Raw genomic sequence first — 15,431 nt, forward strand, 5'->3', positions numbered from 1 at the left:
TTTGTTGCTACGCACAGGCTTTCTCTAGTGGCGAGCAGGGGCTACTCTTCGTTGTGGTGCGTGGGCTTCTCATTGCAGTGGCTTCCCTTGCCGCGATGCATGGGCTCTAGGCGAGTGGGCTTCAGTAGTTGTGGCACACAGGCTTAGTTGCTCTGCAGCATGTAGGATCTTCCCGGACCAGGGATCGAATCTGTGTCCCCTGCACTGGCAGGCAGATTCTTAACCACTGCGCCACCAGGGAAGCCCTGCAACATGGTGAACCTTAAGCACATGATGCCGAGGGGAGAAAACTGAACTCCAAAGGCTCCACACCATGATTCCATTTATATGACACTGTTGAAAAGGCAAATCTATAAGGACAGAGAGCAGACGGGTGGTTGCTAGGGGCTGGAGTGGGGAAAGGATTGCCCCCAAAGGGGCATAGGGGGATTTTTTAATAGTGATGGAACTGGCTTTATATCTTGATTGTGGTGATGGTTACATGACTGGATGCATTTATCAAAACTCATAGGACTATAATTTATTAAAAATGGTGAAATTTACTCTGTGTAAACTATACCTCCATAAAACTGATTTTAAAAACCCCAATAACACAAAACTGTGGCGTCTTCCTTACGCCTCTCTTCCTCTCATTCTCTAAATTCAAGCCATCAGCACATCCTGTGAGTTCTATCCTATCTCCAAAATATGTCCAGATCTGGCCACTTCTTCCCACACCATCCCAAGCGACTTTCCTCTTTATCCCAGATTTCTGTCATGGCCTCCTAACTGGTCCCACTGCTTCGGCGGTTGTTCCCACCAGGCTGTTCTCAGCACAGCAGCCAGAGTGGTTCTCTTAAAACCTAAGTCAGATCCTGTCATTCTATTCCAAACCCTACTCAGAGTAAATGATGTCATCTTCTCATCTCTCTCCTCGTTTGTGGGGGTCCAGCCTCTCTGGCTTCCCAGCTGTGTTTGGGAACACAGCAGGCATGCTCCTGCCTCAGGGCCTTTGCACCTACGGTTTCCTCTTCCCCTGCAGGACTGCATGGCCACTCCCTCACTTCCTACAAATCTCTACTCAGATGTCACCATGTCATCACCTTCTTTACAATGTTCCTTCCCTCCACTCTTGCTCCTTTCCTTGCTTTCTCTTTTTCCAGCACATTTATTACTATTTAATATATACAATTTATTTCATTTGTTCCTTGTTTATCATCCCCTCCCTAACACACATAACCAGAAGGTAAGCCTCTGTCCCTGCATTTGTCATGTTCTCTTATTACTGTCTATTTACTTGGTTATCTTTCCCAGGAAATATTCTGAGCTTATGAAGGGTGAGACCTTTACCTTATCCACCATGATATGGTCAGTGTCCAGAAAAGGGTCCTGGAAAAATAGCAGATGTTAGTAAATGTTTCTTGAGTTAATGGTAATGGTAATGAGTATGGTCTATGTCATCAGTTTGGTGGACAATGTAGACACATCTCTTTTGTTTTTCTAATTATTCACTCAAGCACTGAGTTCTCTCCTTAGCAGAAGTCTGTTCTCTCTTGAGGCCACCCCATTCTGCCCAGAAATTATCCAAGAATCCTACAGGTTGACTCGGTCCGTAGGGAGGAGTCCTATGAGAACTGGAAAGTCGTGTTATTCCTTCAATTCGGTTCCACTGCTTGGGTCAAGGTCAAGTGGGGACGCCGATGAACACACCTCCTGCCTGCAGTCTGACTCACACTGCCCTCCCCCTCGCCCTGCTTACACTACATGCAAGCTCACTGCCAGCCCGCCCTGGTGTTTGCACGTGAGGTCTAAGTTTGCAGGTCTTACAGGTTGCACTCAGAGACCAGTCACCCTTCCCACGAGCAGAGCACCCAGGTGGCTATGTTCAAAGGCGCATCTAGCCTCAGCCACCTGCTGAGCTCCAACCCTTAGATACTGCCATTGACGCACATCACTCAGGAGATTTGCCTTTGGGGTCCTTGGGTTTAATTTCTGCTAACTGACCCAGTGGGAACTGTCCCTAATCATCAGAGAAATTCTAATAATGTCAAACTCACTAAATTCAACTTGCCTTGTCCTACTCCACAAATAAAAAGTGAAGGCTTTGTTGTGGATTAACCATGAACTCAGAGATTTCTACTCTTCGTGAGCTGCGGCTTCCTCTGAGAAGAAGGGAGTCAGGAGGTGGCCGGTCCACAGGGAGACCTCGCGTGCCCTGGGTGGGACAGGGAGACCAGGTGGCCATCCTTTAGCAGTGAGTGGGGACCCCAGGTCTCCTGGACACAGGGGGTGACGGGCTGCCTGCAGGATGACGTGGCTTTCACATCTCAGTCTGGGGAGGCCTGACCAGCTCCACCGACCCTGGATCCTAGGAGGGACTGGCCTCAGATGGGCCCTGTGGTCCCCGGCCTCCTCTCAGCTATCTCCCTAGAAGGGGCAGGACAGGAGTCTGAGAGGACTGCCAGTAAGGAGCGGGCCAGGTCCTGCCCAGCCAGGGCTCCAGGTGACTGCCATGGGTGAGGGATCCACCAACCATCCCTCAGGTGCCACCCAAGGATGCTGATCCTCAGACAGTGTCTGCAGGTGGAGAGTCATGCGCTGGCCGGGCCTCCGCCTGCTTCTGCTGCTGTGTCTGCTGACCGCTGCCCTGCCCCCCACTGGCCCCTCTGCTCTCCTATGGGGCCTGGGTCTCTTGCTTCTGTCATCCTCCGGGGAGCTTTCTGGATGGCCGAGACAGGGCCAAGGGGCAGAGGCCTGGCCCTGAGGGGCCAGCGAGCCTCCTGGGGAGGTGGGAGGAGGAAGAATCAAGGAGGAGACCCGGAAGCTCCTTCCATCTGGGGTGGCCTCCCCCAGACCAGAAGGAGAATGGGGATTTGCCCTGTTCTTGCAGTCCTGGTCTAACAGAGGGGGGTGACTTTATGACCAGAATGGTGACCCTGCCTCCCTGGTCTGTCTTTCCTAGGGGCCCTCGGGGATGTGCTGCCTCCAGGTTGGCCCAGCCCTGGACGTCCCAGCCAAGGGTCCAGGACCAGTGGGGTGTGCGTAGGAGGTGCTGGAGTACAAACTGAGAGGAGGGGACACATGTGATGGCTGAGGCTGGGCCCCATCCCCACCTTCCGGTCTCTCCCGGGGTGGGGCCTCTCCAGGGATGCTGGGAAGATTGTGGGAGACCAAGGGGCCCAGGAAGGACTGTGGCTGCAGCAGGTGAGCTCAGGATGGCCTCAAGGGGCACGTAGGTGGGGGCTCCCTCACCCACCTCAGCTGGGCGCCCTGGGCATTACTGCTTCGTCGGGTGAGTGGGATGGATGGAGGGCGGCCACGGGCTCCTTAGCTGCAGAGGCAGCACCTGCGTCTGTTCCCTCCTAGGTCTTTATTGATTGATTGATCGTGTGCTTTGGAACAGCTGCGCTTTACTAAACAGGACGGCGTCTTCAGCAAGAGTGAAGGGGCATCTCTACACCCGGCTCTGGATGCGGGACCCAGGGTCTGTGTGAGCAGGAAGCTAAACGGATGCCCTGACTCACGTGGTTGTGTGTCGTTGTTACTGCTGCTGCTGCTGCTTTTGCTCTGGTCACTGTGGGTGCTGTCGCCACTGTCGCTGGGTTGTGGTAGTGGTTGTTGCTGCCGTTGCAGCGCGAGTGAGGGTGGCCCCTCAGCCCTGCTGGGCGGCGGGCTCGCCCGGAGCTCGGGGCTCCATGGAGGGCATCCCCCACTGCTACTTCCCTGCTGGTCTTGCAGAGTCTCCTGGAGGGCAGGGGCGGCCGAGGCCCACCCTGGGGACACAGACCCTGGTGCTGACATAGTGGGGACACTCACCTGTGCCATCATCCCCGGAAGCTGGCATGTGGGATCATCAGTGCCTCCTGGGTGTTTGGATCCCAGCTCTACTGTGTTGAGGCAGGTGGGTCGCTCCCTCCCTTTCCCATCCCAACTTGGCCTGTCTGTAAACAGTTTCCTTGTCCACCCTTGACCACGGGCAGGGGTGGCCCAGGGGACAGATTCCTGGTGCAGTTAGACTCCCTGAGCCCTCTCACCACAGGGACCCGCATAGGATTTGGGGGCCTTGGGCCGGTGTCCTGGATTCTGCCCGTGGCAGAGCCAGTGCAGTTAAGGCTGAGAGGCTATGAGATTAGTAGGGCCCTCAGTTCCCAGGCAGATGCCTGGGGCTTGAACTTACTGCCCCAGCCCCTGCCTCCTGGCTCTGGCAGGCGGGAGGAGCTGGCTGGGCAGAGGGGCAGAAGATCCAGTCCTAGTGCGGGTCCCCCTGGCGGTGGCTGGGCCCATCTGGGTTTGGGAGACGTACTAGCAGGTGAGCACCTAGGATAGCCCAGCCTCCCCAGGAAGGGCCTCATCCAGGATGACATGTTCTGTGCTTCTTTGTGATGGGAAAAAAGACTCCTTTGAGGTGACGGCGGCTTCCACCCACCCTCCAGGTTCTTCGTGTCCCCACTCGGTCCCTACCCCCACACCCCAGCGTCCACAGGGAGCAGCATCCTTGCCCAGCCCCTGTGGCCTCAGCAGAGGGTATGCAGGCCCATGGGCCCCGGGAGGCCTCGTGCTCGGCTCCTGCCCTCCCTGTCCCTGGGGTGACTGGGGGGGGCCACTGCTCTGTCCCATCTATGATGCTTGGATCCAGGTTGGGACTGTAAGCTGGGAATCAGGCTGCACTGGGCCATACCAGCCTGGTGTCTACACCCATGTGCCAACCTACACAGACTGGATGGGGAACACTGGCAAAGTCTCCCTCAAGCACCTCTGGGTTCCACGCTGTGCCCCTGCTCGAGCCGGTGGCCTTATTCTTGCTTGGGGCCCTGTGAACCCTGAGTGATGCAGTCCAGACTCACCCTTCTGGTGGGATTTGCGATTCAGGAGGCTTGGAGGTGACACAGAAAAAGTGGACCTCAAACTGGGGATTTGAAGGTGACAGCCCAGGCGCTTGAGGCCCCAGAGCTTAAAGTGACTCTGGTGCATCATGACTCCTAGAACAGCTGGTCCTTCACTTAAGCAAAACGCCTCATGTGTGTGTGCACGTTTATGTTTCTGTGTGTATATGTTTGTGTGTGTGTCTGTATTTGTGTATGTGTGAATATGTCTCTGTGCATCTATGTTTGTGTACATGTATGTGTCTGTGTGTTTATGTGTCTATGTGTACGTTCTGTATGTGTCTGTGTTTGGGTGTATCTGCGTGTGTGTCGTGTGTATGTGATCTGTCTGTGTGTGTGTGTTCCTCAGAGCACCCCACATTGCTGGCAAAAGACAGCAGAAACGGTTCAGTTCCTCCAGCCAGGGGTGCCTCCGCCCCCCCACCCCACCTCCCACTTGTGCTGATGGTGAGTGAGGAGGAAGGAGCCTGAACCAAGAGCAAAACCCACGGAGACCTTGCAGCCTGACCTTGGTTGTGATACACACACCAGCCCCTTTGTCCTCTGTTTCCCTGGCCACTTCCAGAGGGTGTTTGCAGAGGTTCTGGAAGACTGACACTCGTGCTCATAAAACTCCACCCCAACCCTGGCTTGGTGCAACAGACAAAGAGGGTTCTCTTGGGGCCTCTTGGGGGTGGGGTGGAGTGGAGGGGCTGCCCCACCTCCAGCAGCTCCTCTCAGCATCTGTCTTCCCAACCACCCTGGCTGCAGGGCTGAATGTCTCTCAAGGGCCCCCTGATGGCTGGCCGGTGGTCCCTGCACCCTGGTGGGCCTCTGGTGGGCCTGGGACTAGTGACACTGTCCAGGGACAGGTTAGGGGCTGGGAGTTCAGTGCTGTGGAGAAGAAACAATTCACAGCCCCCAAACAAACGACCCTCCATGGCTCAGCCAGGACGCGGATAAGGAAGGGGTTAGAATGTACGCAGATGTTCCGAAGGCTGACAGGCTGACTTCTGACCAAAGGCCAGATGAAGAGCAGGATCCAAGCCCAGGATAAACCGTCCCTCCATCAGCCTGGACCCCAGGGCTCAGGTTTGACACGTGCCTGGTTTCTTAACTTTTGTAGAACCACTGAAAAGGAGATCACAGGGGCCAGGCCAGCTCTGCCAAAGTCCCTGTAAGTTCTGGGCCCCGAGTTCCCAGAGCAGCGGAAGGAAACCTGCAGGGAGACCGCTTGCTGTGTGAGTTTTGAAGTGTGTGGGAACACTCAGGAAACGACATCTCTCCCCCCAGATGGCACCTAGATGGGCACTGGATGGACATCTGAACAGGGGAGCGGGGGGCAGAGTGATAGTGGGTTTAAATTCCACAACCACTGGGTAAATTACATCAAGTCTCTCAGCCTGGGTTCCCTCATCTGTAAAGATAGGATGTTAACACCCACCTGAGAGGTGTTGTGAGGATTAAATGAGAGAACAATTGTGAAACCACCTGGCATTAGGCCTGGCCCCACATGGGTGCAGGATGGATGCTAGTGTTCCTTCAGTCCATCCTTCCATCCTTCCATCCTTCCATCCATCCACCCCCGTTGCAGGAATAAATCAAATCACAGGAGAATTACTCACGTACACAAAACATTGCAACAGAAAGCAGTATTCACAAGCAGCACTCTGGAACCAGTTCCTTTCTGTTGCATAATTAATTCCTTGCCCCTGACTTGCTAAAAAGGAAATGTTTCCACTACTGAGGAGACTCGACCCGTTTTCTGGGGCCCACCTTTCCTGGGGCTGGCAGCTGGGAGGGGGTCGCCTCCCAGTGCCTCCTGGTTGGCAACAACGAGGGTCAGAAAGGGACAGTGTGGATGGGAAGAGTGACAGCACTGATCCCCACAGCAGTCACTGCCTTAGACTGGGGAAGGTAGGAGAAGAGGAGCATTTGGAGGAGAGCAGGAAGAGGAGCGGGTGGGGGGAGGAGGGGAGGGAGGGGGCGGAGCAGGCGTTGCGCCAGCTCAGGGGCTGTTGTGGGGACTAATTGCGAAGCACCGTCCTGGGCACAGTTCATCCTTATTTGGGACCCGGTTCTTGGGAATTCCTTCATCGTTCCCACTGCAAACACGGAGGTGTCCTCCGGGCCAAGCCCTGCCCGGGCCCCACGGAGTCACGCGTGGTGGAGACAGCGTCCTGAGACGCTGTTCTCAGGACCTCCGGTCATCAGGATATAAGGCTCGCATAGTGCGCGGGGCCAGGGAGCTTGGGGGCGCCTGGAGCCACTCCCCTTGGGGAAAAGAATCAGGCAGGCTCACGTGTGTGCAGAACCTTTCTTCAACACGGGCATTCAGCATCACTCTGGCCTTGCCGATTGGTACCAGCCTGGGGTCACCTGGCCTCTGGTCCCGACAGGTGAGGGAGCCCACCTGGCCTCGAGGAAGCAGCGCGTGGTGGGACCCGAGACCGGCTCAGGACCGCACTGGGCCTCGCTGGGTCCTGCTTCCCCGCGCGGGTCGTCAGCTCTCTGGTCACCGCGGCGGACCGACTGGGCGGACGGCTTCTCGGGGCCAAATCCCCACTTGAAGCCGATTCCCGAAAGGCAGTGGAGCAGATGCTGGCCGTTGGCGGACGGGAGTGGCCACCGGGAGGCGGGAGGGCGGGCGCTGAACCGCAGGCCCGCGCGGTACCCGATGGTGGCCTGGCGCCCCCTGCTGGTGCCGCAGCGCAGGTGCCGGATGCAGGCCGTCCGGGTGACCCTCTAGCGCGTCTACCGCAGGGACTCCGGCCCGCTACTGCTGGGGCTCCTTACCGCGGGCTCCAGTGCGCCCTAAACCTCAGCCGGATGCTGGGAGGGAGGCAGACTTGCCAGCCACACACTCCCCCCTCCAGCTCCCCCCGCCAACTCCAGGACTGATGTCTGCTCTGAAACACCCAAGAGGCACAGAGCCCTGGGTACGTGAGGAGGAAGAAATCAGGCAGGTTCTGCCCTAGCTGACCTCCAAGGGGTTGGAGACACAGAAGCAACTGCACGGAACAGAAGGCAGGCTGCAGAGAAAGTGGGAGACAGGGCCCCACCCTTCCCTCGTTTAGGTGGAGTTGCTTGTGCTCTTCTAAGTAAATTAAAAGTCTAATCACACTGCCCCGTCCAAGGACTTGCGGGATAACACTGCTGGTGGAATATCACTCGAATCAGGCCTCCAGACTAGTGTCCTGATCCTGGTGACATCACATCACTGCTTTATTCCCACTGTATCTGAAGAAACAGCCTCGGAGAGGTTCCGCACCCTGCCTGAGGTCACTAGGGGAGATGGCGGCCAAGGCCATGCAGGACCCCAGTGACAAGTCCTGAGCCAGGCAATCATTGCCACACCCCATTGCCCCTGATCCACGGAGACCCCTGCTGAGCTCCAGGCGCCCCTGGCTCCTCAGTCTCTTCCCAGCCAGCGTTCAGCCCCCTTCCACTGCGCCACCAAGGAAGCCCTATTCTTTTTAAAATAAGATGCATTTTTAAAACCTATAAGTTCTCAAAAGATATAAAATTGGAAGTTAGTGTCAGGAACAGTGTGGGAGTGGGTTCCTCTTACTTTCCGGGGGGAGTGTACTGGGGACCTTCTTGTGGCTTAAAAACCTTAAAAGCATGAAGCCCATTTGGCTAAAGCATTGCACCCATAGAAAAGTTATCCTAAGAAATTATTAGAAAGGTGTGCCAAATTTATAAATGAAGATGTTCCTGAAGATATCTTTTTGTTTTTGTTTTCGTTTTGGTTGTGCCAGGTCTTGGTTGCGGCAGGCGTGCTCCTTAGTTGCGCTTGCCAGCTCCTTAGTTGTGGTATGTGAACTCTTAGTTGTGGCACGCATGTGGGATCTAGTTCCCTGACCAGGGATCAAACCCAGGCCCCCTGCATTGGGAGTGCAGAGTCCTCACCATTGCACCACCAGGGAAGTCCCAAGATATTGTTTTTAATGACAACAGTTTTTCAATAGCTCAAATATCCAACACTAGGAGATTGATTACAACTTTGGTTCTGGTGATTTTTAAATTATTTTTTAGTGAAGACCTGTCTCTTTTTTTTTTTTGGCTTCGTTGGGTCTTCGTTGCTGTGCGTGGGCTTTTCATTGCGGTGGCTTCTCTTGTTGCGGAACATAGGTGCGTGGGCTTCCATAGTTGCAGCACACGGGCTCAGTAGTTGCAGCACACGGCCCTAGGGTGGGGCTTCAGTAGTTGTGGCGCACAGGCTTAGTTGCTCCGCGGCATGTGGGATCTTCCTGGACCAGGGATTGAACCAATGTCCCCTGCATTGGCAGGCGGATTCCCAACCACTGCGCCGAAGTCCTCTGGTGAGTTTTTTAAAGTTTCTTCTTTAAGCTCCTTTGGTTGACTTTTATTTTCTAACGAGAATGGATTACTTTGATAATCATCATAAAGCTATTTTTACTTTGCTAAGAAGTCTGGCTCTGCAGAACCATTTCTCCCATTATTTGAAACATTTGTCTAGGTCAGGGGCATGATGAGGCTAAAAATGAGCAGATGAGCAGCCTCAGACAGGACAAGTGCCATTTCTTCAAGCCATGATCTCCTTCCCACATTAAAAAGAAAAACAAGCCTCTTTATTAGGCAGATGATCTGGTGGCTCTGCCATCAGACTCAGTAAGGGAGAGACCTGGGGATGGAGAGAAAGGGAGCCCCCCGTGAAGAAGGACTCTACACAGAGAGCCTGAGCAGCTGGAGACTGACAATGGGGGTGATGGCAAAGGGGAGGCCAGAGTCATCACAACATAGAAATAAGTGCATGGAAATAAGCATTGTTTCAGGCACCTTAATTCCCTGGATTTTCATCTACCTGCTTTTTTTTTAGTAAACATCCAATGAGGAAATGAGGATGCTGTGCCATCTCCTCACTTCTAGATGAATACCTGGACTGCTTGAGCAGCCGGGTCTCAGCTCTAACGTCCCCTCGTGTCGGATGGGGTACATGGCAGGGACAGGTGCTGAAAGGAAATGAGAGTTTACTGGAGAAAAATCCACCTGAGAAGATGGAGGCTGTCGGATCAGGGGGTCCTACGAGAGAGAGAGAGAGAGAGAGAGACCAAGGGAACTGCCTGGATCCAGCTTGGCCCTTGAGACAGTGGGGCAGCATCTCACACGTCCCTTGCGAAATTCCTCAGAAGTGAGGGTCCTATAGTCAAGTAATTTTGGGAAATGCTGCCCACTATATTTTCTCTTCCAGAATCCTGATGCATTTTAGCAAATCAAAGTCACTGAGAAGTTCTGCAACAAAAATCCAATTTAACTTTCCCCAAAGTCTGTGATCATAGAATCCTTTTATAATTGAAGTCTATTAACATCCCTGGGAAATAACATTCCATGGAACATGCATTGGGAACCACTGCTAAAGAGAAACCATGGTTGGGCTTCCCTGGTGGCGCAGTGGTTGAGAGTCCGCCTGCCGATGCAGGGGACACGGGTTCGTGCCCTGATCCGGGAAGATCCCACATGCCGCGGAGCGGCTGGGCCCGTAAGCCATGGCCGTTGAGCCTGCGCGTCCGGAGCCTGTGCTCCGCAATGGGAGAGGCCACAACAGGGAGAGGCCCACGTACCACAAAAAAAAAAAAAAAAAAAAGAGAAACCATGGTTGAGAAGGAGAAGTAAAATGGTCATCCTGGCTCGGTCCTCATGCTGGAGGCTCGGGAGTTGGGAGCTCTCTTCCTCTCAAAATCCTGCTGGCTGGGTCAGGTGGTGATGGTGATGATGATGGTGGTGATGGTGATGGTGATGGTGGTGATGACGATGATGGTGATGCTGATGACAGTGATGGTGGTGAAAGCACACGGATAGTGCTTACTCTATACGAGGTATTATTCTAAACCCTTTATATATTAACTCATTTCATTTTAACAGTCTATAGGGAAGGTACAAATTTTTAGATATAAAAAATGAAGTTGAACTCTCATTCATTGCTGGTGGGAACACAAAATTGGCATATCCACTTTGGAAGACAGTTAGGTGTGTCTCCCAGGCCACTGAACAGTTTGGGACACATTTAAATCAAAGTAATGCCTTTGGGGCCACACACAGGGCCTCCTGATGGCCTGAGGAGGCTATTTCTTCAGGTACGAGGAGGCCTCCTGTGAAGAAAAGGGAACAGGCCCGCCTGTCTCAGGCGATTCCTCAGAGGTGGATGCTGAGGGAGCGAGGGACAGGGTGGAGTGAAGACAGCGCGGGACGGCTCGCTGAAGCCCGCTTCTCCTTCTGAAGGAAGGGCACCATCGCAGAGCCCAGGGGGTCCCGCCTGGGCAGGAGGCAGCAAGCTGGGGTCTGGGGTCTGGGCTCCGGGCTCCTTTTCTTGCTGTGCCCCCAGCGCCTGTCAGGGTGGATGTGGGGACTTCCTCGCAGGGCCAGGAGGGGGCGCTGTCCCAAACTGTAGAGCAGCCTGGGATGGGCAGAGCCCTGTGAGCACACCCCTGTCCCCCCACCCCCATCGTGTGCCCAGGGGGCACCCCAGGAATCCCCATGGGGCCAGAATCAGCCCGTGCTCAGCCAAGGGGCCGGGTCACCCATGCCATGCCCAACCGGGCCCAGCCTGGCTCCCAGGGCAAATGTGCCCTGGGAACCTGAAAAGAGGCAAGGTGTGAATATTTCTTTGTTTTGTTCACTTATTTGTTGACTGGACGCCGCCGCCCCATGAGGAGGTGGCCTTCCCAAAGGTCTGTCTGGGTCACGCATGGGTCACCATCTCTGAAAGAGGAGATCACACCCCCCCATACCCACCCCACACCACAGCAGGCCCTGAGTTGGGCTTGGGAATCCTCAGCCTGAGTGCCGTGTCCCCTTGAGGCCCTGTCACCTGTCCTCTTCTCCTCCCCCACACCCCCCCATGTCCTGGGTGTCCTCAACCACGTGCAGCCACCGGGCCGGGCCTGCCCGTCTTTGCCCATCTTCCTGGTGTCAGGTCAGGTGCTCCTGGGCCCGACCCCTGCTGGCCCTACAGGGTCCTGGCCAGGCCGGGGCTAGGTCCCAGTACTGGTCCCCAGGAAGGGATCAGTGGGGGGCTCTCGTCCCCTCCTGGACACACAGGGTCCTGAGGGCCAGGCCTGGGAAAACAGGGCTGGCTACATGACTGGGCCCTATTGCCCGCCTCCCAGGACCTTCCTCCTCCCTCCTGTTCCCGCACCCCCCCAGGGAGAGCTGATTCTGGCCCCAAGGGGAGCTCCCCAGTCTTGTTTCCCAGGACAACGCTGAGTGTATCTAACATGAGCCTCTTCAGCCAACTGGGGCTGAGGTGCAGTCACCTGGGACACCTGCCCTAGGCAGGTTCCTATTCTGACATCCCAGGGAGCTGTGCATTTGTGGGTAGATGCCACTAGGGGGCGCCCTCTCTCCACCCTTCTGCCCTCAGGTGGCCTCTGAACCCCAAACCTCCCCCAACTTCCTCCTCATGCTGGGTCTGATGCCTGGTGGATCTGGGTCTTACCATTTGTGGGCTAGAATTCTGACAAGTCCGTTGTTGAACTAAAATCAAGGTGTTGGCAGGGTGTGTCCTTTTCTGCAGGCTCTGGGGGGAATCACTTTCCTTGCCTTTTCCAGTTTCTAGAGGCCACCCTCATTCCTTGGCTTGTGGCCCTGCCTCCATCTGCAAAGCAGCAATGGTGGGTCCTGCCTTACCACTTCACACCCCATCCCTCTGACTCCCTCTTCTGACTCTTTCTGGTATAAGGACCTTGGGATTACACTGGCTCACCCAGATAATCCACGATAATCTCCCCATGTCCTGTCCTGAACTTAATCACGTGTGCAGAACCCCTTTGCCAAGTGAAGTACATATTCACAGTTTCTGGAGATTAGGACATAGACGTCCATGGTTATGGTCCTTGGATAGGGCAGGTGGGAGATAAACCTTCTAAGCTTCCTGTCTGAGAGTGACATAATTTTGCCCTCCCCTTTAATTGATGGTTTGCTGGGTTTAGAATTCTAAAACTAAGCAAATTTCCTCTCAGACCTTGGAAGGCCTTGCTGCATCATCTTCTAGCTTCCCAGTCTAGATTCTTATTAGCATTCTGTTGTTACTAATAGCAGTGGTCCTGAAATTTTTACTTAGAAGTGGCGTAGGAACAACAGTTTGGTTGGAGGCAGGTGGCTTGAATCTGCATCTGTACAGAATCCCTTCTGAAAGCCTGAGAAAACGTCACTTGTCCAAACTGCCCAACCAATTCTGGATTCTTGTTTGGTTTTGGTTTTGGTTTTCTAGTAACACACTAGTAAATGGTTAATGAAGAAAATCTGTAAATGGCTAAAAAGTATACAAAAGATGATAATTGGGCTTCTCTGGTGGAGCAGTGGTTGAGAGTCCGCTTGCCGATGTAGGGGACATGGGTTCGTGCCCCGCTCCGGAAAGATCCCACATGCCACGGAGCGGCTAGGCCCGTGAGCTGTGGCTGCTGAGCCTGCGTGTCCGGAGCCTGTGCTCCGCAACGGGAGAGGCCACAACAGTGAGAGGCCCGCATACCGCAAAAAAAAAAAAAAAAAAAGATGATAATCACCTATACCCCCAGCACTCAGGGGTAACAAGTGTTGATATTTTGATGTCTTTGTATACATACCCAACCCCATATGCAAAAATATATACAAAGCTCTGAATTGTGTTTACATTTAGAACCTGTCAGAAATACTTCGATTTTCTCTATATTCTATTAAACTTTTGCAAAAGGGAAATAATAACCTTAGTGGCTGTCTAGAAAGTCTGTTCTGGCTTTCTACAACTTTTTGGAGAATAAGAAAAGGAAGGGAAAAAATGTATGAGCGGTGCCATCCACAATACGTGGTGAAAAATAATAAGCATGAACTCAATAAACTAACAATTACCCTAGAAAAACTAGGCTTAGAAAAGCATCTTATGACTGCAAACTAAGGATGGAAGTTGCAGGTTTAACTGTCTTAGCAAATGTGAGAACAAGAGGAAGCTCCTCTCTGTTAACACTGGTTGGTGGGAAAACACACCATAGGATATTGGTCACTTATGATCTAGTAGACAGGGCCCCCCATGTCCCCACCATGTGGGTTCCCCCAGTGATCAGAGGGACTTCAACTGTCCACAGGGTCATGGCACTCCCGGCCTCAGTGGTGGTGGGATAGGCAATGCCACTTGCAAAGCAGGTCAGCACCTACTGGTCAGTGATGGGTCCCGGCTGGGGGTGGTGCAGGACCCTTGTGTCCAGGAGTGCCCAAGGCCACTCTCTGGGGCCAGGGTCATGTCTTTCGTGGAAGGCAGCTGGGAATACAAAGGCTGAAGGTTATGGGGCCCAGACGGTGGGAGGTGACAAGCCCTGAGTTTCTCCACCTAGGAAAGGCCCTGCCCCATCACCCCTGCCTGAAGCTCTCCAATTCCCTTCCTCGGTCTCTTCAGTCTGTCCCAGGACAAGTGCTGAGAGCAAGGGCAGTGGACATGGCAGGGGGTGAACCAGGGACCCTGGGGTCCCCTCCCTGTGCTTACCCAGCGCCCAGGGCTCTGTATGCCCCAGCTGGGCCCTTGGCTGCGTGGGTCTGCACCCATGATGACGGTAATGAATGACCCCGGGGGCACAGGGTTGAGGGTCCCCGGCTGTTCACTTTCTCTCCAGCCTTGGGCACCGATTCCTGGTGGGGCTGTCGGGCGGCTCCACCACAGGGGTGTGCCATAGGTGACCTACAGGGAGAACACGTGGCTACTCAGTCCTGCTGTGGCCTTGTGCGCCAAGCATAGACCAGGGAAGCACCTCACCCTGCCCAGCTCGGGGGAACAAAAGGCTTCTGCAGGCTGAGGGCCACCCATTTGGGAAAGTACCACAAAGCCCACATTCATGACAAACGGTGATAGTTGGCATGAGGGACTGACTGTGAAGGGTGTGGTGAGCAGACATGATGGGCCCGATAAAGAGACAAGGTCTCAGCCGAGGCCTGGAGGAAGGCAGGAGCCAACCAGGAAAGCGAGGAACATTCTAGACCAAGGGAGCAGCATCTTCAAGGGCAGAGGTGGGCAAGAGCTGGCACCTAGTCGCTATGCGGCCAGAGGGGGGGGGGGTGATAAAAGCGGGGCCCTGCAGGAGACCCTAGGAGCACTGGGAAGCTGCAGGGGTGTTACAGGGGTGTTACGTGTTGGCCGGACTTGTTGGGTGTAGATTTGAATCCCTGTGGCTGCAGAGGGGATGAAAGCTGGCGGGGGGCGCTGGGGGCTGGGTGGGTGTGGGGGTGGACGGGGGGTCGCGGGACACAACCACGGGGGGCACTTCCGTCTGGTTCGGGGCTGCCCACCAGCATTTGCCCACCCTCCCTGTTTGGGAAACCCCCAGGGCTCACACGTGAGCAGGGAGGATGGGGGTCTGTGAGTGGAGGGAGGGCAGGATGTGGACCCACCAGAGCTTCTCATACCTTCTGCTCTCACAGCACCTCTGGATCTCATGAAAACGCAGATCTGCCCGAGCAGTTCCAAGCAGCCCAAGTCGGCCCTGCTGGTCTGGTCCCTTGGCCATGCTGAGGCTGGGTTCTGGGACCCTAGCGTTGGGGGTGGGGGGCGACACGCTTGCTGCTGCCCCTCCACCCAGGCCACCTACGGAGCTTGGAGCCCCCACG

Source organism: Physeter macrocephalus, chromosome 14 (genome assembly GCF_002837175.3).
Source record: "Physeter macrocephalus isolate SW-GA chromosome 14, ASM283717v5, whole genome shotgun sequence".
Classification (NCBI taxonomy): domain Eukaryota; kingdom Metazoa; phylum Chordata; class Mammalia; order Artiodactyla; family Physeteridae; genus Physeter; species Physeter macrocephalus.